Raw genomic sequence first — 25977 nt, forward strand, 5'->3', positions numbered from 1 at the left:
TCTAAAGGTTTTCAATTGGTCTAGATCCCATCTGCTTCTCTGACTAGGTACTTGCCCTTCTTAGCCTGGCTCCCTCTTAAATTATCCAACCCACCCCTTCGTGGGACTGTGAAGTAGTCCTTTATCCAGAAAACTTCCGCAAGTGTTTACCTTCTGACTCTTCCTAGTGATTCAGTCCTCAGAGCACATATCACCTGCTCAGAGAACAGTTCTTCCCAACTATACAACCATATCCTGTTTTGGTAAATTTATCACAAGGCAAAATTATCTTTTTGTTGTTTTAATCATTTACTGTATGGTATCTTAGGAAAACATTAGAAACCTGAATGATTCCTGTCTCTGTCGGCACTTAAAATAGCACCTAGAACATAGGAGATATTCATCTAAAATATTTAATGAGAGTTTGCAAGACAGTGTATTGAGTAAAGGCATTGGCCGTCAATCATGACACCCTAAGAACCCTTGTGGTGGAAGAGAAGAGCTAACTCCTGTAAGTTGTCCTTGGACCTCCACATGTGTGCTACAGTACTCTCATGATCACACACACACACACACACACACACACACACACTGAATAAATAAATAAATAGATGTAATAAAATATTTAAAATAATGAACAAATGACTATGTTCTGCCCACTTATAAAACACGCCATAAACTTTGACATAAAGGCTCTATCCAAAAATTATTGACCGCTGTTTTAAAATCCTAAGTGAAAACCCTTAAATAAATACAGAATACTGCAGTAATTCATTAGCTATAGAATGTTAGTTGTCAACGGGCAACCTGGGTTGTCAAGGGACATAAGTTCTAAGCATCCTTCCCATTTGAGGGAACTCCATCAATACTGGGAGCTTCACTCCCCAGGTGGAGTTATGTGTTGCTCTGCAGCATTATTTTAACAGGCTAGTTAATAAAAATAATATAATGACGGCAGGAGCAACCATCAATGTCAGCCTCTTCTCTGATTTGCAGAGATCCTCTAGATGGAAGCACGAAAGGTGGCTTATTTCTGAGTCAGGCAAAGAATCCATCATAGTTATGGATGGTTCAAGTCAAACCAGCAAAATGTGCCATCCACGGAAGCTGGTGAAATTCGAGTGGATAGCTACTGCCAGGCGAGGAGGAAGGAGAGACATACCAGGAACGATACATGACTACATGGTTTCACTGGGACAAAAAATGAGAGAGAGGAAAGATTTAGCTATTTAAAAGGACAACTTTGAGAGCATTTGGTGATTTATTTGACAGGGAAGAGGGGGGCTGGTTCCCTTCCTCTAGAGAGGAATTGGCTCCTCAATTGCAGTCACCCAGTAGCTTCCCAGTTGAAGATGCATTCCTCTCTCTGCCTATATGTATCAGACTCCTCTTTTATTATTTCCTATTAGAAAATGCTATTTAATTCCATCCACGGATTGGTGACCTTTGTGTGGCTTCCCCATTTAGGAAATTTACAAGTAAATCACCAAGAAGTATGTACACATGCACTTATAAAATATACATGCACTTGGAAATGAAAATGCACCAAACGGGGGTGGAAAAGGGACAATGTGCATTGTGAACGCTGGGTATATGTGCAGCAGAGGTGGAGGCAGGTGTTTGGGAAATCTTCACAACAACCCAATATTTTTCTAATGACTCCTATTTCCAATGCAAGGGAGAATTTGGAAATCATTAGCCACTGTGGCGCTCTGAACAGTGACATGTAGCTGGCACCATGGTGAGTGGGATCCCTCCCTTTCCCCTAGAACAAAGAAATAGGGTGAGTTTATTAAAGCATAAATGCCATTTTCATTCTGTAATGTTGACTGTGTGGCTGGGATCCCTGAGGTACAGAGGCACTCAAAGCAAACAGCTGTGCCACCTACTCGCAACAGTTGTACGCCCACCACACAGCACCGAGGGGGAGGAGAAGGTCAAAGAGAACCGTGAGGAGGATGGTGAACCTGGCTTCCATGCTCCGCGCCAGCCCGCGGGGAACCGGCCCTTTGGAGGGTAGGTATTGTACGTGCAGCTCAGAGCTTTGAGCATTCTCTTGCAACTTGTCTCTTATTAACCACCTACTACATTTTTATATTCCACATCCACCAAAATAGTGTTTAGCAAATTAATGGGATGCTGAATAAAAAGCCAATCACAAGCAGCTTTAAGATCAGCCAGAAGCTGTTGCCTCTGCGGGCAGGTGCCTCTGTGGGCTTTGAGAACAAAGTGGAGCCCTGGCCAAGTTGTTATTGGGGTAGCTCTGTGGAGCTTATGAGTTGCTCCATACCTGTGGTAGCAGGGAATACACTAGGCAGGCATAGACAGAATGAACCCAGCCTTTCACATGTGAAAGGCCAAAAGATCTCACCTCTATCTTGTCACTCAACTGCTCTGTTGTCCTGAGACAGGTGGAGTGGAGTAGAGTCTACCATGTCCCCATACCATGATAATCCACTCTCAATTCTGTCACAGAAGTTTGAGCTTTCTTCTCTAGCACTTCCCTATGTTGATGGGTCCCACTCTCTCCTCATCTCCTTTGCTCATTTTCTGTGACATTTCCCCATGGCTCTCTAACACTGGTGCCCTTCTGCATCTATACTGACTCCTCTTCTCATTTTAGATGTCTTTCTCAGATAGTTCCCTTCACTCATATGAATTTAGGGCCAAGGTTTCCAAGGTTTAATTTCCTACCCCTGGCTTGCTCCTCACTTCTGCCCTTCTCATGCTCCACCCATTTTTCCTAGCCCTTCTTTTCCAGGGACTTGATACAAAGTCCCCTTCCTGGCAACTAACAAAGTTTTGATTCTCCTTAGAAAACTTATCACAAACCACAGTAATCATTCCCATATCGTCTTAGGCACCATCACCGCTTAGAGAATTATGCTGCTGTGTCCAGGTAACCATGTGCGGAGTAGCTACTGACCACTTCCTTCACGGGGCAGCTCTACCAACAGGCAAGGTCCAAGCTGCCCTTTCCTTTAATTTGACTTCACTGAAACCCCTAAGTGTTCGTGAGCCAGGCCAGATTCTCTGAGTTATGACAGTTGGCTTGTCAAGATTGCCAAAGGCTTAAATGTTGTTCACATCAGAACCTGGCATGTGTCAAGTAGCTATCCTTGACCTCCAGTATAAAAGCAAAAACCAAGTGGCCTCTTGTCTGCAATTCCATCACTTCAAATATGATATCTAGTGTTACAAAAGCAGAAAAAACGAAAGGCATGGAGATTTGTCTTCTCTTAATGGTCGGTCGAAAGAGACACAGAATTTCAATTTAAGATCCAAGCCATTGTCTAAAATTGGCAACAGAACCCCACTTAACCAGCCCTGGAGCTAGGAAAGGCAAGAGACATGAATATCTGATGAGCCCTAATTCATACTGCTTTATGATTCTTTTAGGAAGCTAAACATTATCTCTAGAATCTGAAAGTAAAACTTAAGGCTGATCTATGTGACATAGGCATGTGTACTTACTAAGAGTAGCAGTTGGGCAAGCCAAATGAAAAGAAGGCTAGCCAGCTATGTGGGGGTCGAACCTGGGAGGACTTACAGGCCTAGCCCACAAACGGAGGCTGCCTTGGTAGCAGGTTCCCTCATAATGAGATGGAGCCTTGCTTATTTTTAGGGTGAGGCTGAGTAATTAATGGCTGTCCAGGCAACTGGCAGAAACCATACAGACATTCTGAAAAATTGATTAAAACACACACACTTAAAAGCACCAAGATGCCTTGTGACTCTCTTCCCGCCTGTGGTGTAATTAAATAAAGCTTTATCTAACCATTTTACTTGTATGCATTAGGGACTCCAACCAGGCCTTTCTTTTTCCCAAGACTTCAATATGCCCTTATCTGTTGGTACTAATTGAGTTTTCTCATACTGCCACATGGGCAGCAGCTAATAGATCTGATATGCCTGTGGTTCCTAAAGATCTCCCAGTGACCTCAAATGTTTAAGAACTCAGATCCTCACTGGAGACAGGAAAATCTTGTACCTTCAAATTATGTGATCCTTTCTGCAGCGAGGTGAGGGAATTAAAATCTCCAAAAGCTCACGAGAGCTAGATGCTTGCCCAGGCCAGCTTAGCAAGGATGCAACACGTGCCACCAAGCTCCACCTGGTTATAATCTCAGCTGCTTCTCAAATGAAACAAGGCAGAGCCAGGCCTCTTGGAACAGGCCTGCAATTCCAGACACTCAAGAGGCTAAGGCAAGAGGATCATATATTCAAAGCCTACCTGGGTTATAAAATGAGTTAAACTACATTAAGTATCCAGAAAGAAAATGTAAAAAGTGGATAGGGGGTGTTGGAGAGATTGCTTAGTGCTTAAGAGAACTTGCTTCTCTTCCAGGGGATCTGGGTTCATTTCTCAGAATCTATAAGCTTACAGTTCCAGAGAATCTGCTGCCTTCTCTCAGCCACCAACAGCACCTGCACAAACATTATTCTTATATCTTTATCTCTATATCTATATGCAAGTATGTATGTATATATATACATATATATATATATGCATATAGTTGAGGCATTTATACATACTCCTAAAAAAATAAATGAGTAAACCTTAAAAGAAAAGATGTCTGGAGAGATGGCTCAGTGGTTAAGAGTACTTGCTACTCTTGTAGAGGACCTGGGTTGGGTTTCCAGTATCCACATGGTGGCTCACAACTGCCTATAACTCCAGTTCCAAAAGAATGATGGAGGAAAGGCACCACCTATTCCTTCCATGTACACATATTTATAAACCAACACTAATAAATACATATAACACACACATGTGCACATATACACAAGGTATAATGTACCTGGAGGACTTGTTAATGCACAGATTTCTGGGCTCTAGCCTACAGGCTCTCATAGGTTTCCAGGTGGCAGTGCTGTTGCCGCTCTAGAGACCACACCTCAATAGCCAGTGGCTCAGATGAGGGTCCCCCCAGTGTTGTCAGATCTTCAAGAAAAAATGGAAGTGTGAATTTATATGTGAAATGCCTCAATTTAAAAAATCTTCACAACAAATCTAAAGGTATTAAACTTAGGACACACCAGTTCTGATCAAGAAATGCTGCACAGACTCACATAGACCAGCTTTTGAAAAATGATGCCGCCCCCTTAGTTTATAGCCCACAGCTTTGGAAAAATTTGTCAGTCAGCAGGTAAACCACAATAACTCATAACAGATGAACAGATATTAAAGGTCCTCATATTGTCTCTCTCTTCATCAGGTGATCCTACTTTGTCCCCTGTCACTATAAAGCTATATTTGTGTGAGAACCAACCAAGCCCTTTTAGAAACATTCTCCCAAACGATCCTCAGACCCTTTTAAATATTGCCATGGAGTTGACACTTGAATGATATAGATTTCACTTGGTTCGATATTTTAAACCATCAGCTGCTGTGCCTAGCAGCTTTTCTCTATGTTACTAAAGCCTCAGGTTCCATGCTTTTTTCACAATTCTGGTCCAGTACCTTTGATAGGCAGATTGCCATGCTGGGTACTAATGATAGGGTCTATCCTTCCTAGGTTCCAAAAGTTCCAGACTTGGGCAGGGGAGAGAGCATGGAGCAGAGAAGAGAAATGCAAGCAGACACAACTTTGAGCTGTTTTATGTGCACTGGAATTCCATTAAAAAGCTTATTTAAAAAATTCTCCTCTGCATAAAAAAAATTAACTTGGTCATTCATACAGACAATGACAGTCAAAGTTTGTCGTGTTTATACACATGGATTCTCGACCCGACTCTGACTTCTTCAGGTGATTCAGCACTGAGACCATCCTATCCAGAAGATTTATCTTCAATACAAAGAAACCTGGGCTAGAGGTTGATTACTAATCAGACAATTCAAGGTAAAATACATATCATTTTATTCCATTTGGAAGGTAAAGACACAAACTCGTGGCAGACACTTTCAACTCGATGCCACCCTGATAAACATGGATGCATTTGCATTATGCAGGAAGTTCAGGTATGTGGTACTGGAAATATGCATTCTAGACTGTTCCCTTCATACATGGTCCAGGCTCATTCTGCCATAAGAGTTCTAGTTTGTAGGATGTAAAGCTGATTTGGAAGGATCTCCTAGCAATCTACACCTAGATTCTATCTATTCCTATATCTGATTATCTGATTCAAGGGGTGGGGGGTGGGGAATACTATGATAAATGTCCAAGGACATACTGCAGTGAATGTGTGTTTTAATAAGTAGAAAAACTGTCTGGTCTTTATAACCAACTCTTTTATTAATCCTATCTGAATTATAGAGACCTAGATTGTATTATTGTTTTTACTCATTAAACTAGCTGGCTTCAGGTCTGGGTCAGTGCCCTAAACAGACCTTAGGAACAAACTCCTCAACCAGTCCTACAACACCCAGAGGAAGCTCTACTCCCAGGCGCTCTAACATCCAGGATCACAGGATCAGAGGTGAGGAGGAGAGGGGGATCTGCCCCAACACAGGGAGTAACTGGGACCAGCGGGACCCAGGGACCCAGGAACACCCAGACAAGTGGCACAGGTTCCTTCCAATCTGAGCAGGTAACCTGAGAAAACCTTGTACACAGCCAGTCCTACAACTGCCAGAAGAAGCTCCACTCCCAGGTGCTCTAACAGACCCAGGTTCACAGGATCATAATATCACAGAATCCCAGGAGCTTGGTAACATGAGGATCTCAGATCTCCAGAGGCAGCTTGACTCTCTGGACCTCAGACACACCCAGGATCTCAGGATCACAGGATCACAGAATCACAGGATAACAGAGACAGCTGGACTCTAAGAAGTTCTGACACAACCAGGATGAGAAGAAGGACAGGCTTCAGTCAGATATAGCAAGGGCAGGTAGCATTAGAGATAATCAGATGGCAGGAGGCAAACATAAGAACATAAGCAACAGAAACCAAGGTTACTTGCCATAATCAGAACCCAGTTCTCCCAAGTCCTGGATACACTATCATACTGGATTCAGATCTAAAAACACTTCTCATGATGATAATAGAGGACATTAAGAAGGACATAAATAACTCCCTTAAAGACATACAGGAGAAGACAGGTAAACAGGTACAAGCCCTTAAAGAGGAAACATAAAAATCCCTTAAAGAATTAACACAAACAAACAAAAGAAATGAACAAAAATATCCAAGATCTAAATATGGAGATAGAAACAACAAAGAAATCATAAAAGGAGACAACCCTGGAGTTAGTAAACTTAAGAAAAGGATCAGAAGGGTGGGAGGGAGGACAGGGGAAGAGAAGGGACTATCGGGGAGTGGGGGGGCTAGAAAAGGGGAAATCATTTGAAATGTAAATAAATTATATCGAATAAAAAAAATTTAAAAAAAAAGAAAAGGATCAGAAGCCATAGATGCAAGCATCACCAACAGAACACAAGAGATAGAAGAGAAGAAAATCTCAGGTGCAGAAGATTCCATAGAAAATATTGACACAACAGTCAAAGAAAATGCAAAAAGCAAAAAGGTCCTAACACAAAGATTCCAGGAAATCCAGGACACAATGAGAAGACGAAAACTAAGGATAATAGGTATAGAAGAGAGTGAAGATTCCCAACTTAAAGGGCCAGTATATATCTTCAACAAAATTATAGAAGAAAATTTTCCTAATCTGAAGAAAGAGATGCCCATAAACATACAAGAAGCATACAGAACTCCAAATAGATTAGATCATAAAGGAAAGTCCTCTTATCACATAATAATCAAAACACAAAATGCACAAAAACAAAGAAAAAATACTAAAAGCAGTACAGGAAAAAGGTCAAGTATAAAGGCAGACCTATCAGAATTACACCAGACTTCTCACCAGAGACTATGTAAGCTAGAAGATCCTGGGCAGATGTCATACAGACCCTAAGAGAACATAAATACCAGCCCAGGCTACTATACCCAGGCAAAACTCTCAATTACCATAGATGGAGAGAAAAAAAGATATTCCATGACAAAACCAAATTTACACAATATCTTTCCACAAATCCAGCCCTGCAAAGGATAATAGATGGAAAAACACCAACACAAGGAGGGAAACTACACCCTAGAAAAAGCAGGAAAGTAATCTTTCAACAAACCCAAAAGAAGATAGCCACACAAACATAACTCCATAATAGACTGGATGCATAACAGGATCCAGCATTTTGCTGCATACAGAAAATGCACCTCAGTGAAAAAATAGATACTACCTCAAAGCAAAAGGTTAAAAAACATTTTTCTAAGAAAATGGTTCCAAGAAACAAGCTGGGGTAGCCATTCTAATATCGAATAAGATCAATTTTCAACCAAAACTTATTTTAAAAAAAGATAAGGAAGGAAATTTCATACTTGTCAAAGGAAAAAAAATCTGTCAAGAAGAACTCTCAATTCTGAACATCTATGCTTCAAATGGAAGGGTACCCGCATTCACACACACACACAAAATCTTTACTAAAGCTCAATGCACGCATTGTACCCCATACAATAATATTGGGAGACTTCAACACCCAACTCTCACCATTGGACGGGTCATTGAAACAGAAAATAAATGGAGACACAGTGAAACTAACAGAAGTTATGAAAGAAATGGATCTAACAGATATTTATAGAACATTTCACCCAAAAGCAAAAGAATATATCTTCTTCTGAGGACCTCATGGTACCTGCTCCAAAACTGACCACATAATTGGTCACAAAACAGGCCTCAACATATACAATAAGATTGAAATAATCCCATGCATTCAATCAGATCACCACTGACTAAGGCTGGTTTTCAATAACAACAAAAACACTGGAAAGCACACATACACATGGGAGCTGAACAACGCTCTACTCAATGATAACATGGACAAAGAAGAAATTAAAGACTTTTTAGAATTTAATGAAAATGAAGACACATCATACGAAACTTATGGGACGCAATGAAAGCAGTGGTAAGAGGAAAACTCATAGCTCTGAGTACCTCCAAAAAGAAACTAGAGAGAGCTTACACTAGCAGCTTAATAGCACAGCTGAAAGCTTTAGAACAACAACAACAACAACAAAAAGAGCAAATACACCCAATAGGAGTAGGTGGCAGGAAATAATAAAACTCGGGGCTAAAATCAACCAACTAGAAACAAAAAGAACTATACAAAGAATCAACAAAACCAGGAGCTGGTTCTTTGAGAAAATCAACAAGATAGATAAACCCTTAGCTAGGCTAACCAGAGGGTACAGAGACAGTATCCAAATTAATAAAATCAGAAATGAAAAGCGAGATAAAAAAACAGAAACTGAGAAAATTTTTTAAAAAAATTATCAGATGCTACTACAATAGCTTATACTCAACAAAATTGGAAAATCTGGCTGAATGGACAATTTTCTAGATAGATACTAGGTGCCAAAGTTAAAACAGGAACGAACAGATAAACCATCTGAACAGTCTCATAACCCCTAAAGAAATAGAAGCAATCATTAATAGTCTCTCAACCAAAAAAAGCACAGGAACAGATGGATATAGTGGAGGATTCTATCAAAATTTGCCTTCAAAGAAGATATAATACCAATACTCTTCAAACTCTTCTACAAAATAGAAGAAACAGAAGGAACACTACCTAATTTGTTCTATGAAGCCACAATTACACTTATATCTAAACCACACAAAGACCAAACAAAGAAAGAGAACTTTAGACTTATTTTTCTTATGAAGATTAATGCAATAATACTCAATAAAATTCTTGCTAACCAAATAAAAAAACACATCAATGATCAATCACAACAATCAAGTAGGCTTCATTCCAGGGATTCAGGATGGTTCAATATTCAGAAATCAATCAATGTAATCCACTACATAAACAAACTAAACACACACACACACACACACACACACACACACATGATCATTTCATTAGATACTGAAAAAGCATTTGACAAAATTCAGCATCCCTTCATGTGTAAAGTCTTGCAAAGATCAGGAATTCAAAGCCCAGACCTAAACATAGTAAAAGCAATATACAGCAAACCAGTAGCCAACATCAAACTAAATGGAAAGAAACTTGAAGCAATCCCACTAAAATCAGGGACTAGATGTGGCTGCCCACTCTCTCCCTATCTATTCAATATAGTACTTGAAGTTCTGCCTAGAGTAATTTGACAAAAAACGGAGGTCAAAGGGGTACAAATTGGAAAAGAAGTCAAAGTATCACTATTTTCAGATGATATGATTATATACTTAAGTAACCCCAAAAATTTCACCAAACAACTCCTAAAGCTGATAAACAACTTCAGCAAAGTGTTTGAATATAAAATTAACTCAAACAAATCAGTAGCCTTCCTCTACTCAAAGGGTAATCAGGCTGAGAAAGAAATTAGGAAAACAACACCCTTCGCAGTAGTCACAAATAATATTATATACCTTGGTGTGACTCTAACCAAGCAAGTGAAATATCTATATGACAAGAATTTCAAGTCTCTGAAGAAAGAAATCGAAGATCTCAGAAGATGGAAAGATCTCCCATGTTCGTGGATTAGCAGGATTAGCATACTAAAAATGGCCATCTTGCCAAAACTAATCTACAGATTCAATGCAATCTCCATTAAAATTCCAACTCACTTCTTCATAGAGCTAGAATGAGCAATTTTCAAATTCATTTGGAGTAACCAAAAAACCCAGGATATCAAAAACTATTCTCAACAACAAAAGAACTTCTGGGGGAATCAGCATCCCAGACCTCAAACTGTATTACAGAGCAATAGTGATAAAAACAGTATGGTATTGGTATTGAGACAAGCAGGAAGGTCAATGGAATAGAATTGAAGATCCAGAATAGAAATGAACTCACACACCTATAGTCACTTGATCTTTGACAAAGGAGCTAAAAGCACCCAATGGATAAAAGACAGCATTTTCAACAAATTGTGCTGGTTCAACTGGCAGTTAGCATATTAAAAAATGCAAATCGATCCATTTTTATCTCCTTGAACAAAACTCAAGTCCAAGTGGATCAAGAACCACCACATAAAACCAGATACACTGAAACTTAAAAGGAGAAAGTGGGAAAGAGCCTTGAACACATGGGCACAGGGAAAATTTTTCTGAACAGAACACCAATGGCTTATGCTCTAAGATCAAGAATTGACAAATGGGACCTCAAAAAATTACAAAGCTTCTGTAAGGAAAAGAACACTGTCAATAGGACAAGACAACAAACAACAGATTGGGAAGCGATCTTTTCCAATCCTACATCAAATAGAAGGTTAATATCCAATATATACCAAGAACTCAAGAAGTTTGACTCCAGAGAACCCAATAACTCTATTAAAAAATGTGATACAGAGCTAAACAAAGAATTTTCAACTGAGAGATATCAAATGGCCAAGAAGCACCCAAAGAGATGTTTAACATCCTTAGTCATCAGGAAAATGCATATCAAAACAACCCTCAGATTCCTTTTCACACCAGTCAGAATGGCTAAAATCAAAAACTCATGGGACAGCAGGTGCTAGCGAAGATGTGGAGAAAGAGGAACACTCCTCCATTGTTGGTGGGATTGCAAGCTGGTACAACCACTCTGGAAATCATTCTGGAGTTTCCTCAGAAAATTAGACATAGCACTACCTGGGGACTCAGCTATACCACTCAAGCTATAGCACTCTAGCATATACCCAGAAGATGCTCCAGCATGTTATAAAGGACACATGCTCTACTATGTTCATAGCAGCCTTATTTATAATAGCCAGAAGCTGGAAAGGACCCAGATGTCCCTCAACAGAGGAATGGATACAGAAAATGTGGTACATTTACACAACGGAATACTACTCAGCTATTAAAAACAATGAATTCATGAAATTCTTAGGCAAATGGATGTAACTAGAAACTATCATCCTGATAAAGGTAACCTAATTACAAAATAACACACATGGTATGCACTCACTGATATGTGGATATTAGCCCCAAAGCTCTGAATACCCAAGATACAATTCACAGACCACATGAAGCTTGAGAAGGAAGACCAAAGTGTGGGTGCTTGGTCCTTCTTAGAAAGGGGAACAAAATACAGGAGCAAATATGGAGATAAAGTTTAGAGCAGAAACTGAAGGAAAGGTCATCCAGAGACTGTTCCACCTGGGGATTCATTCCTTATGTAGTCACCAAAACCCAACACTATTGTGGATACCAAGAAATGCTTGCTGAAAGGAGCCTGATAAAGCTGTCTCCTGAGAGGCCCTGTCAGAGGCTTACAAATACAGAGGCAGATGCTCACAGCCAACTATTTAACTCAGAGTAGGATGCCTAATGGAGGAGTTAGAGAAAAGACTGAAGGAACTGAAGGGGTCCCTTAGGAAGAACAATATCAACCAACCAGAGCCCCCAGAGTTACCAAGAACTAAGCCACTAACCAAGGAGTACACATGGCTCCAGCTGCAGAGGATGGCCTTGTCAGACATCAATGGGGAAAGAGGTCCTTGGTCCTATGAAGGCTTGATAGATGCCCCAGTGTAGGAGAATGGTGGATGGAGAGGCAGGAGTGGGTGAGTAGGTGTTGGAACACCCTCATAAAATCAGGGGGAGGGGTGATGGGGTAGGAGGTTACCGAGAGGGGAGAAACCAGGAAAGGGGATAACATTTGAAATGTAAATAAAGAAAATATCCAACAATATGTTGGTGGATGATTCCTCGAGACGTAGCAGCAGCTGAGCCAGATGTGGCAGAATATAAAAAGGGCTGCTTGTTACCCTTCTATCTCCCTGTCTCTCTGTCTCTGTCTCTGTCTCCTTGTCTCTCTATCACTGTCTCTGTTTCTCTCTGTTCCCACAGGCCTCTCTCTCTTTCTTTCTTACCATCCTTCCTTCTCTCTGTCCTGCCTTCTCTGTCATCATGATTCTGCTCCAGTCTCTTTACCCCTACCCCTTCTCCAGGTCCACTCACTCCCTTCCCTTCTCCAACATGAACCTCCCTTGTCTGTCAATTGGTGTGACTTCTTAAGGAGACACCTTAGCATGGGTTTACCAGGTACCCCTTACCCTACTGCTGCTTCATTTTATTTCCTAACACTTCCAACCTCAAAAAAAGAAAGAAAGAAGGAAAGAAAGAAAGAAAGAGAGAGAGAGAGAGTGAGAGAGAGAAAGAAAGAAAGAGAGAGAGAGAGAGAAAGAAAGAAAGAAAGAAAGAAAGAAAGAAAGAAAGAAAGAAAGAAAGAAAGAAAGAGAGAGAGAGAGAGAGAGAGAGAGAGAGAGAGAAGGAAGGAAGGAAGGAAGGAAGGAAGGAAGGAAGGAAGGAAGGAAGGAAGGAAGGAAGGAAGGAAGGAAAGAAAGAAAGGAAGGAAGGAAGGAAGGAAGGAAGAAAGAAAGAAAGAAAGAAAGAAAGAAAGAAAGAAAGAAAGAAAGAAAGAAAGAAAGAAAGAAAGAAAGAAAGAAAGAAAGAAAGAACCAGAAAGGGAGACCTGTGCACGGCCACATTAGAAAGTGAGTTCCTAGGATTAGGGAAAGTGATTCTTTGAGCAACTCTTGCTGTTCTGATTGTGTCCAATTTGGAGGAGAACAAAAAAAGGGGGGGGAGGAGCGTCTATTGTTATCAAAGGGGCACCTAGGGAGAAAAATCATAATTTGTAATGAATCTTTAACCTATTTAAAGTAAGATCGACTCCATATGTGAGAACGGAGCCATTGTCTCTCTGTTCTCCTAATTAGTCCCTCTCCTGCCGGGCACTGGCTTTACCTAGGGCAGAGTTTGTTCTCATCCTCTGCCTGTTTGATCACCACAGTGCTCACGATGCCTCCTAGAATTTGCTTCCCTCAGATGATGAAAGGGTGTTGGTTTTGGCAAGCCTCCAGTTGTCTCCTTGTTCCACATCAATATTTCCCTGCTTCCCCCTTCAAGCCCCTACCCCATCTCTTCTGTTTGATGAGTCAGCTTGAAATCTGCCCACCAATTTTGTTGCAAGAGCTCTACCTTCTCAGGTACAGAATTCACTTCAGGGCAGAAAATTCTGATGATGTGTCAAGCCCAGAATTCAAACATGCTAAGAAGATAACATATCAGTGAGTCTTTTTCTTCGTATTACAATATAAAAGGTATGCCTTCCCCTTCAGTTTAGTGATTCTGCCTTTAAGAAGTATCCTCTGCATAAAATCCCAAATGTTCATATGATATATTTTAGCAGTACCCAAATTGGAAAGAGGCCAAATGCTGACTCCCTTAGGGAGCCCCAAGATGAACTTTGTTTCTGCTGTACTATGTAAAATAGTTCCATTATTAAAAAGACCAGGGCAGGCCTGGAGAAATGGCTCAGGTTATAAAGTGTCTGTTACACAAGTGCAAGGAACTAAGTTTGATTCCCCAGCATCCACAAAAAACCCAAACCAAAACAAAAACAAAAAACGGCATGGGAGCACATGCCTTGGCTCCAGGGTTGAAATGGAGAGGCAACAGATCCCAGGGGCTCACTGGCCAGCCTGCCTAGTGGAAAGGAGAGCTCCAGGATCTATGGGAGACCTTGTTACACGTGAGGAAGAGAAGTGATTGAGAAAAACATCCTAGATGTCAATCCCTGCACCCATGTGGGAAAGCATACTTGCACAACTGCACACAGGCAAATACACATACATACATACACAAACACACACATACCACACAATAAATACCCATCACACACATATACATACATATACAAACACACACCATACACATATATAACAAACACATACACATATACATACACAAGCACACAATATACATACACAAGCACACATATACATATGTGGGTAGTATACATCATATACCACATACACATACACACATACATATACAAACACATACCACCACCACCACCACTCACACACACACACACACACACACACACACACACACACACAGACCAGGGCCAAAGCTCTGTGAATTGTCTCTGGACCATAGAGTTTAGTAGTGAAGCCTGGCAGCAGTGGAGCTGTGTACGCATAGAATCTCCATGAGGTCAGAGAGCCCAGTCAATATCCTGGGCAATAAAACAATGGGATGGGGAAGCATTTGCACATGACCTTTTTCATAGTTGAGTTTTTGAGCCATGTTTGTGAGCCATTCCCACTAAAGCTGATCAATTCATTGATAATCAACCATAAGCATGATAGTCAAGGAGCAGCATTGGAACTAAGGCCTCCCCGACTGCAGTAGAGCCTAGACTCCAGCACTGCGGCCTCATTCTATGCATGTTCCTTCTCAATGTTTCTAGGGAAGTCCTTCAAATTGATGGAACACGGGGATATTAAGGATCCCGGCAAGTGCCAGCAAATGTCTGGTGTGCTAAGAGGACAAAACAAAAAGTCCAGAGTCCCCATGATCACTCATGACCTGAGATGGGGTGCTGAGTCCAGGTGTGGTCCCCAGATAGGGGGGGAGAGAGAAAGGCGTGAAGCTGGGCGAGCGGAGGTCTCCCCCTCAAAGGACTCTAGTACTGGGTGAACATAGCATCAAGTGAAGCTGCCTGGCCAACGAGGGATGTAGCCATTGTCTACCATTCACCCAGGACCCTGGTAACAAAAGCGTGCACAACCATCACAACTTTTCCTAAATAGGTAAAGAAAATAGTTTTGTGATCATCTTCGACACTGGCATGTCAATTTTCTATTTACTCAACTGACTACTTCAGGTGTTTTCGCTCAGAAGCAAGAATCCTAAAGATAGCAGGCAGCTCTTACCCCTCTTAAGAAGACCTTGACAATTCACAATTGACTCATTGAGCCAGATGTTCAGAGCGCATGACCTCGTGATGAACTCCTGGTCGATAACGTTTACAGGATGATTATTTACCTCAGTGTTGTTACTTATGCTCATTCTTGCCTATGGAATAACGAACATCCTGGCAGTTTGCATAGAATTTTATGAGAGATCTATTGCTGTCGGCTGAAAGTTACTAAAACCCCATGGCTTCTAAGAGCCCAGCATCTCCTGCTCTATTAAGAGACAATCAGGACACTTTGGAAGTGAAATCATTACGCAGGAACATCCGGCTTTACTGTCACCTTCAGGAGGTTTGGTGAAGTTAAGACTCTAAACAAAAATTTTTTCCACTTGGGTACTAATTTCTTTCTAATCTAGGCAAACCGCTCCAAATTGTTTGATCACAGACAGAGCCGTGGTTTGAGCAGTCAAGATAAACTTATAATATGGCTCAATAATTTGAAGAAAATGAGTATTCCTCTTAACCACACTATTACTCTCAACATTTTAAAAATTGAACCATTTATTAAACAATTATTTTAAACAGTCACTTATCATTAATTGCTATAACTAAAACCCTTCAAGAGTTAGAATATTATTTAAAGAAAACCACTCCTACGCATAATTTTCTGAATAATTGATGTAATCTTTCACATCTTTAGAACCTGGACCTTCAGCTGAATCATTTTGCCCAAGTCTCGGGTTTAGATATCTTTCATGAGGCTACCTTTTACAAACTATCACCTAAGTGACCTGCAGAAGAATCGTCACAGGAAGAGGGCTATGTGCAAATTCCCAGTCTCTGGCTCCAGATATCGTGTGACTCAGGGGACACAGGATAAGGATATGGAAAAGGATATGGATTTTAATAACTTTTCTCATATTCCAGTGATCACTAAAATTTAAAAAATACTGGCTAAGGTTTGCCCATGTCTTTAGTGAGGCAGTTAGTTCTTGTGAACAGTTTCTATCAAAAGTCTTTTTACATCAACATTGCTACCTAAAAAACCAAACAAAGAAACAAACAAACAAAAACCAGAGCAAGGACAATATACATGCTAACACAGAGGACAGAACCTTCAGAGGGCCTCGAGCCTAGACACAGAACTGCAGGCAATCAAGGAAGGCTGATAGTGGGAGACAGTCTTCTCAGGGAAGAGCCCCAATTTGGTGATCCAATACCAAGTAGTTAGACCTAAAACTCATACTACTTACAAGTAATGTTATACAGACTGAACAGTTGTATTTATATGTCTACTAGTACATATGCATACATATAAAAGATTAGAAAAATAGAGGCCATTAATTTGAGGGAGAATAAGTGACGTATATGGGAAGGGTTTGAAGGAAGGAAGGAAAGGTAAAAATGACCTGTTACGACTCAAAAGGTGAATCATGGTATGCACTCACTAATAAGTGGTTATTAACCTAGAAAACTGGAATACCCAAAACATAATCCACACATCAAATGAGATACAAGAAGAAAGCAGGAGTGGTCCCTGGTTCTGGAAAGACTCAGTGAAACAGTATTTGGCAAAACCAGAACGGGGAACTGGGAAGGGGTGGGAGGGAGGACAGGGGAAGAGAAGGGGGCTTACGGGACTTTCGGGGAGTGGGGGGGGGGGCTAGAAAAGGGGAAATCATTTGAAATGTAAATAAATTATATCGAATAAAAAAAAAGAAATATAAAAAAAAATGACCTGTTACATTGTAATTTCATAAAACGCTTTGAGTTTTTGCTATTGCCTTCCATTTAGACTTCGGTCTATATTATATAGACTTTGCATGGTTAATTTTTTTATTTAATTTTTTAGTTAGCATACAAAATAACTGCCTTCATTTTCATGCATGTGTATTATTATACCTTGCACATTCATTCCCCCATGGCAAGATTAATTTTTAATTGAGTGCTAAAAAGTATCAGGTTTTTGAGGAATAAAACCATATATTTACAAGAACTATTTCTTCGTTTCTCCCCCAGTCTAGGGGGGAAGAAAAGAACATGGACCATTCTAGTAATAGTCTAATAGTTAATTTGAAATAGTTTTTCCAACTGGTTCATTTGTGATTCTTCCTATGCAGCTGTAATGTCTTATGGAGTAGGAATTATCTTCTACTTCGGAAAAACTTTTGGATGAATCACTTTTTATCATTTTGGATTTTGTTTATTTTTTTTTAGAGACAGGGTCTCACTATGTAGTTCAGGTCACCTGAAACTCACTATGTAGACCAGGCTGGCCTTGAACTCAACTATCTGCCTGACGCTACCTCCAGAGGTGTGAGCTGCCTTACCTGGCAGTATCATTTAATTTTTGTTCATTTGGTCTTTAAAAACCTACATACAGCTTTTCTATGAACACACACACACACACACACACACACACACACACACAGATCATGAACTTAGTTCATAGGAGGTCAAAGTCAATTGTATGTCATTCTTCCATAGGGAACTCCCACCTTTAACTATTCTAAAGTTCAAAAATGCATATTTGATTATTTTACATGTGGTTCAGAAGCATTATGATTTCAGGATGTATTTCAATCCTATTCTAAACACATAGTGATTAAACCTCCATTTGATGAATTCATAACAAGATAACTTATAATGCTTTTTCCAGTAAGAAGTTTTATCTTCCATAACCACCTCAGACTGCAGATATTGAAAATTGTAGAAAACAAAGGGTCTATGGCCCAAGATTTAAAAAAATAAAAATTAACTGACTCTTCACAAATTAAGTTTGCTTTTCATTAGTAGTCAGAAGCAGAAGGAAGCCATTTTCCCCAGTACTCCCCCTCTCTCAGGATATCAGCCATGTTCATGGATTTCGTAATCAAACCACCCGGATCCAAATCCCTACTGTCTTACTAGTCACCTTTCTCAGGGCTGCAACAAAAGACCCGAGGTAGTCAACTTAAAGAGGGAAGAGTTTGTTTTTTTGGATTGCAGCTTGAGGACGTCGTCTAGCATGGCGGCAGGAGTATGGTGGCTAGCCATGCTGCATCTACATGCAGACAGAGGGAGCTGTCTGGAGATTGTTGGGCACTCTTGCTCCTTTTCTCCTGTTTTGTTTTGTTTTTTCCCATCCCAGCATCCATGCTGTCTTTCGGTCATTAGTCTGGGAACACCTTCTGAGTCATACCCAGAGGGTTGCCTCCGCAGTGACCCTGAAACCCGGCCAGATTAGGCAATGAGCAGTAATCATCACACCTACCACCTCACTTCATCAATTAAGTCAAGAACGTGTTCAAACATTCTCAGCCCAGTTCCATGACTTGAAAATAAACATTTTGATCTTAGAATCTGTTAGGAAAGTTTTGATTCTGAGGATAGGAAAACCCAATGATGAAGGGGCAGGATTGGCTGAAAACCTAAAATTAGCTTGGACCTTAATTGATCACTAACATAGCTGCTCAATAAATCTACAAAGTTCCAACTGATTTATCTGTCTCTATTAGTTCCTTCATTGCTATGTTTGCCAAGGGTGACTTTTCCAAGCAGCTTCTACACTCATAGTATTATGATGACTGTTATATCTGGAAAAACTTCTACAGAAAAACCCAGTATTTTCCTAGAAAATGTCACTGGAGAGCTAACTATCCCAAACTCGGTCACATGATCAACTCTGAACTAAACAGTACTGGCTGGGAGATAAGCTTAGCTTAAGCTCCTTAGCGCCCATTTCTATGGTTGGGCATAGGAACCATTTCCTCCCCAATTCTTGGAAGCTCCCTTGGGAGGAAGAAAAATCTGTATACTATTACTGACAGGAAAGGAGAGAACATCTGGGTGGCCTAAAACAAAAAAGAACTCACTAACCTTCCACATGGAGATTTGAGGGTTACATGAAATAAGACACATAAAACATTGATGGCTGACACATGGTAAACATTCTGTAAAAATTTATTGTGATTATTACTATTATTAGTACTACTGTCAGTGTCAATTAATTAACCTGATGCATGGCAGCATTATTAAAACCTAGTATTACCCAGAGACTCCAGGCATCTGCTTCTCATTTGTAGAAGTGAAAGAAGGGACATTATGCTTAAATCCCATTGAAACGTGCTTTTCTTAGCCACATGTGGTTAAGAGTAAATTGCACGGCATGATAAGGTATGAACAACCCTGGGAAAACCCATTGCTTCATTCTGCCCACAAAGCTATAATTCACCATAAAGGACACCTTTCTGTTACCACTAGACATTCCGTTAAGGACTTTCATCTGTCATGTTATATCCCAGCACTACCATGGAAACAGTGAGTACCTGTGTTGTCTTTGAACCCTATTCCTATAGGCAGAGAGCATTGAGAAGTGGGTAGGTCAGTCAAATGTCTAACCCAGGAGAAACACTGCCATTGACAGCATTCAGCTCTGCTGTACTTCAACACTGCGGTGGAGAGAAGAGTGCTAGCTCTACATAGGTGAAGGGACCAGCAAGCAGTCACATTAGACACGTTGGAAAGTCCTGTGCAAATCTTCTAGTTAGGCAGGTTGCTCCCTAGACACCTAAGCTGGTCTGAAGTGGAATAAAGACCAAAGCTCCAGCCAGTGTAGACCTACTTCTTCTGAAGAGACATGGCTTAAAGGTAACGTGTAACTTAGCACTTTGCTCAGTTCAGCCAGCCTCAACAAGAGGCAGAGCCTTCGTCCTCCATCAGTCAGTTGCTTAGTTCAGAAGGTGACACCCAAAGGAAAATAATCCATGCACGTAGTGCTGACACCCAATCTCATTCTGAAATTCTCACAAAAAAAAAATTCTCCGTGCTTCATGGAGCGATTGTAGAGTTAAATCCTCAGCGATAAGACAAAAGCAGTCTAGGAAGAGTGATGTGTCTCCTACCATATGTCTCTTAGCATGTATCTCCTAGAATGTGTCTCTTAGCATGTGTCTCCTAGAATGTGTCTCTTAGCATGTGTCTCCTAGAATGTGTCTCTTAGCATGTGTCTCCTAGAATGTGTCTCTTAGCATGTTTCTCCTTATCCTGTGTCTCCAGGAAGGTTTTGTTTCTGCCATATAGCTGATGTCCCTTTACAGATAATTACAAAGGAACAATATGTAGGCTGCATTTATTCTTATTTAGCTAAATAAAGTTGTAAAGAAACATCTTTTGAAAACTCATATTTTTTCTCATTGAAAAGAGAAGAAAGACTGCAGAGATCAATAAAAAAGAAAGAAATGAAGAGGCATCAATTCTCACCTTTAATTTAATTTAAATGTATAATAATCCAGATGATATGATATATGATATTTATATGATATAAAGAAAATGGTTATATTATCTGGATGACGATGAGTAAAGGAACTTGGAGGCAGTGGGCTAAACCACCTGATGGTAACTAACACTCTGCTGTGTTTAAGAAAGAGGAAAGGCCCCATGTAAGAAAATTGAGTCCATGTATCAGGCATTATGTAGGTCTGTGAACAGTCTGTCTTTTGGTCTGGTCTAAATTAACCAGCCAAGGTTTCCCCCCAGAAAATTGGAAACACATAAACCATAAAAATCAAATGACTGCAGGCACACAAGACAATGTGTCCTCACAATAAAATCGTAAATATTTATCCACCTGATGTTCCTTAAAGACCATATTAAGCCCCTCAGATTCCAGTCAGAAAGGAAGTCTCAGGGAACACTGGGGATCGTGTTACCTGCATCCAGCCTCTTTTTCTTGATTTGTCCTTCTCCACTTCTTCCTCTTCTTCCTCTCTTCTTCCTCCTCTTCCCCTTCCTTCTCCTCCTTTTTTCCTCCTTCTCCTCTAGCTCCCCCTTCTCCCTTAGCTCCCCCTTCTCCCTTTTCTTCTTAGCATCAAAGGTTAATTCAACCTTTTGCAAGCATTTGTCACCACATAATGGAGACTAATCACACTCCTTTTTTAGTTGAGTTACCATTGTGCTTGACCATTGAGATAATGACTACCTACCCAGCAGAACCTAAACCAGATGGAGTGGCTAGCACAACAAAGATGATACAACAAGGAGAAACACAGGGGACATTCCTGGAACAGGGAAGATATCATTTAAATTATCTAATTAAAACATTAAGCCAGTATTTGCCTGAGAAAGTTCTCCGAGTTACATAGAAGGCTCTCCCAAATACAAGTGTCCATTGGTAGTGGATCTGAGGAAACTGCATGGTCTATACCTTCTCCCATGCAGAATCACATGTGTATGAGCTCTAGACCATACCTTGGAAGACTGATGTATTTAGTTAGGGTCAAGTTACTCATGATTTTTTTTTTCTTTTTTTAGCTATGGAAACTTTAATGGGTCTCTTGGCATCTGAGAGGTAGACTACCTAGAACTTCTGGTTGTACCAACCTAAAACTGGTGGTTGATGGTACCCACAAAATGCTTCCAAGATTGGCCAACAGGAGGGATTCTCATATTCTTCACTCCTGTGGCAGACAAGGACATAAGGAACAGAAATGAAAAGGGAAATGCTGTAATCTCAAATTAAATCCCATGTATGAGATTCTCTCTGTGAATTCAGTTGGATAGAACAAGAGGAGGAAAAGGAACAGGAAACGGGAGGAGTGTGCAGGGAGCAACACAGCACTTGCCAACTACTTTTAAATGTACTTGATCTAAGCTAACAGATGGATAGAGACTGAGGATACTCACACCCATGATCAGCCATGCATTGGGTAGCTAATTCCCTGTGGATAGGTAAACATTATTATCTGTCCTCAGACATATAGAAATAGCTTCCGAGACAACTTCCATTACTTAAAAAATAGAATTATTGAAAAATTGAAGAATATAGATGGAAAGGTCCTCCTGCAGGCAGGGAGGAGTAAGGCTGCAGAGTGTGTGGGAGATGGAAGATGCTGCTCGATGAGTTATCCCTGGGACTGTTGGCGGCATCACCATCACAGTATCTGTGTTTTCAAAAATGTCAAGGCAAGAGTGAGTTTAGGCATTGGAGACTTTCCTAAACTCAGACAAACTAAGGACAAGCCCAGGACTCAAAGGCTGATGAGCAACTGGACGTGAACCTGGTTGGGCTGGGCGGTGAGAAGACATGAAGGGTAAAGGTTATCCATGTGAATGACAAAGCAGCCAAGGACATGAATATAGGAGAAAGCAACACATGGGAAGATGGTGCGGGTAGGGAAGCAAGGGGTTGTTCTGTACTCTCTCATGTCAAGATGGAATGCTCCAGAACACCCACTGCTGCTTGCCCCTTCATCTCGGTGTATTAATGAGAAAACTGTCTTACTTCTACTGTATACCTTCCATTCCAGTCTGAAAAGTTAGAAACAGCTCAGTTGTGTGTGAGAGAAAATACTGTTCAGCATGGCTTAAGGAAAAAAAAGGGAAAAAAGTTTAAAAAATTTTAGATAATCAAAAAGCTCAAAACCAAATGATTACAGGCTGTTAACCCAGGAACTGGTGGCTCAAATCAGACTATTGGCTTTCTCATTCTCTTTCCTTGATTGATTTATTTATTTACTGACTTATTCATTTATTATTGATTGTTATTATTTTACTGTGGTTGTTCATGTTTTGTTTGCTGTTGTTTGTGTACTGGGAATGGAATCCAAGGCCTTGCCCATGTTCGGTACTTCTGTACTTACCCCTGATCTCTGTCTGTCTGTCTGTCTGTCTGTCTGTCTGTCTCTCCCTCTGTCTCTCTCTCTCTCTTTCTCCCTACACACACATACAAGCACACACACACACACACACACATACACACACACGCATGCGCACACACACACACACACACACACACACACACACGCACATGCACACGCACACATATGTATGTGTGTATCCTCAGTTCTTGGTATTTTGGACAGGGCATCACTACATAGCCAAGGTCTGTGTGAACTCACAGTCCTTCTCTTCCTGTTTCTAGTGTTCTGGAATTGTGACTACATGTGACTGCTTCCTCTTCTTAGCTCTCCTCTTCTGCCTCTACTATTCTTTTCCATCACTCCCCTTCCCCTTCCCTCTGTGTTAGAATCATTCAGTATCAGACTTTCTCCACTGGAGGCCTCAGATATCCCAGCAGCTATTATTCCTACAACTATAAATCACCATGGAAAAAAAATCTTATGCAAAACCCAAACAAACAAACAACAACAAAAAGCTAAGAAAAGTTTGTCATTGTGTCCCATCAGACCAACTTGAGAGTCACAATTACCCTTGAACCAAACACAGTGTTCCAGAGACTAGAACACACCCACTGTCATTATGTGTCTTCTGGGCAGTCTGCTTTAAGTCGGGAAATCCGTGAGGGCTGGGAATGGCAGTCCTCCAAGGAGGAAGGATCATGAACACAGAATAAAATACATGTTTGCTGCAGAAGACAGAAATAGTCCTTTTAAAGTTAAATAAGTCCTAAGTATGAAAAGCCTATGTCTTGGTTATCAGTCATTAATAAATATGTCAACTTTCAGTGGAAACAGAATCAGGGGAGCAATTGATTCTTCTTGGTAGGGGCAGGGTAGCTGTGCAGGTCTCCATGGAGGAAGTGCTCCTAAGCTGTGCTTTTGACAGTTAGGGCAGAAGAGGTCAGGGTTCACAAGCGTGCACACCACAGTCCCAGCTTCCATGGCACTTTCGTTGTAACCGCATGACACTTTCTTGCCAATAGTTTTGAGGGAAAGCCACTTGCTTCTAGGAGAAGGCAAGTAAAGCTGGTTTGTTTCTTAGTCCTTGGCAAAGTCTGTGGAAGCTGTGTTGTCACCATGGAGCCATAAAATATAATCCGTAGGTTAGCAAAGAAGCCATTCAGCAGAGGCACCCAGCTCACAGGGAGCTTTGGCATACGTGAGGAATCTGCTGCGGTAAGACACTGAGATTTAGGATTAAGATATGATCATCCCTTGTGTTTTTGGACTCTTGCCACATGTGTTCTAAAACTTTGTGGTTTTTGTTTATGTAAAAAAGCTCCTCCCCTCTTCTATTAATTACCTTCCTTGCTGTGATAAAATGCTTCACTAAGGTAACTGAAGAGAGGGACGTTCTGTTCAGGCTTTCAGTTTAAGAACAGATATAGTTCCTACAGTACAGCAGGGAAGGTTTTGGGTTAAGATCCTGATGCAGCTGGCTACACTGTGTCCAGAGTCAGCAAGCCAAAAGAGCTGAAAGACAGGCTTACATTTCCTTCCCCTCCTCATCCAGCTGGGACCCTGGCCAATGGTGCTGTTCACCTTTAGGATGGGTTTTCCCTTTCAGCTAAACCTTTCAGGAAACACTCTCATCGGCAAGCCTTGAAGTGGGTTTCCCTGATGAGCTAAAATCCAGTCAAGTTGACAATGAACATTAACACTCTTCTAGAGAAGCAAATGGTGGCTTTTTAGGGCCTTAGCCTGTTTGTCCTGCTGTTTCAGAACATCAGAGACCTAAATCTAAAATTAACAGAAATTTATTTCTTACTTAACCCATTTGTTCTACTAGTCCCAAACATCACAGACCTTGGTGATATAAAATAACAGAAATTTGTTTCTCATAAGTTAAGAGAAAGCTGCCTTTTGCATCCATTACTAGATCACAGCCACCAAAATAAAATTCAATCCCTTCATGACTTCTGACCAAAGCAAGAACCACAAAGGGCATTTCAATGCACCTTCTCACATTCAGAGGAAGATTATGTCTTCCCCTCTTTCCAAGGAACTGAGACAGAAGTATAATGTTTGCTCTATGTCCATTTGAAAGAACGATGAAGTTCAGATTGTTGAAGGATACTACAAAGGCCAGCAGATTGGCACAGTGGTCCACTTACACAGAAAGAAATGTGTCATCTACACAGAATGAGTCCAGAGAGAGAAGGCTAATGACACAACTGTCCATGCGGGCATCCACACCAGCAAGGTGGATCCTACTAGACTAAAGCGGGACAAGAACTACAGGAAGATGCTGGAGAGGAGAGCCAGTCCCTACAAGTAGGAAAGGAGAAGGGCAAACACAAGGAAGAGATGATCGAGAAGATGCAGGAGTAAAGACATCTGCACTGCTTTCACTAAAGACTGCTTAAGTAAAATAAAAGGGGGGGGGGATGTCCAAGACCAATGTGCTGGTCTGGAAGATTGTTCTTTGCCTGAAGGCAATTCCAAGTTGATAGGGAGAAAGTTGTGTGCTCAACTGGTAGAAAGGATAGAAAGCCAGGTCAAGAGGGTATATGCCCTTCAACTTCCAGCCCTTTATAATTGTGTCAATCCTAGACACAAGGGCTTTACTACCTCCCAAAATGCTGCACTTCATAATATTAATGTGTTTGAAGTTAAGTTTCCACATAAATTTTGAAGAGAATACCATGATTCAACCACAGCACTGGGGAATTATAAGAAAGGAACCCACAATGGAATATATTGAAGTTGAG

General features: G+C 40.8%; 1 pseudogene; it reads left to right on the top strand.

Annotated features, from left to right (window-relative positions):
• Positions 1-1801: 1801 nt before the first annotated feature.
• Positions 1802-25597, top strand: LOC127691941 (60S ribosomal protein L26-like 1; annotated as a pseudogene).
• Positions 25598-25977: the final 380 nt, after the last annotated feature.

This window comes from Apodemus sylvaticus, chromosome 9, assembly GCF_947179515.1.
Source record: "Apodemus sylvaticus chromosome 9, mApoSyl1.1, whole genome shotgun sequence".
NCBI lineage: Eukaryota > Metazoa > Chordata > Mammalia > Rodentia > Muridae > Apodemus > Apodemus sylvaticus.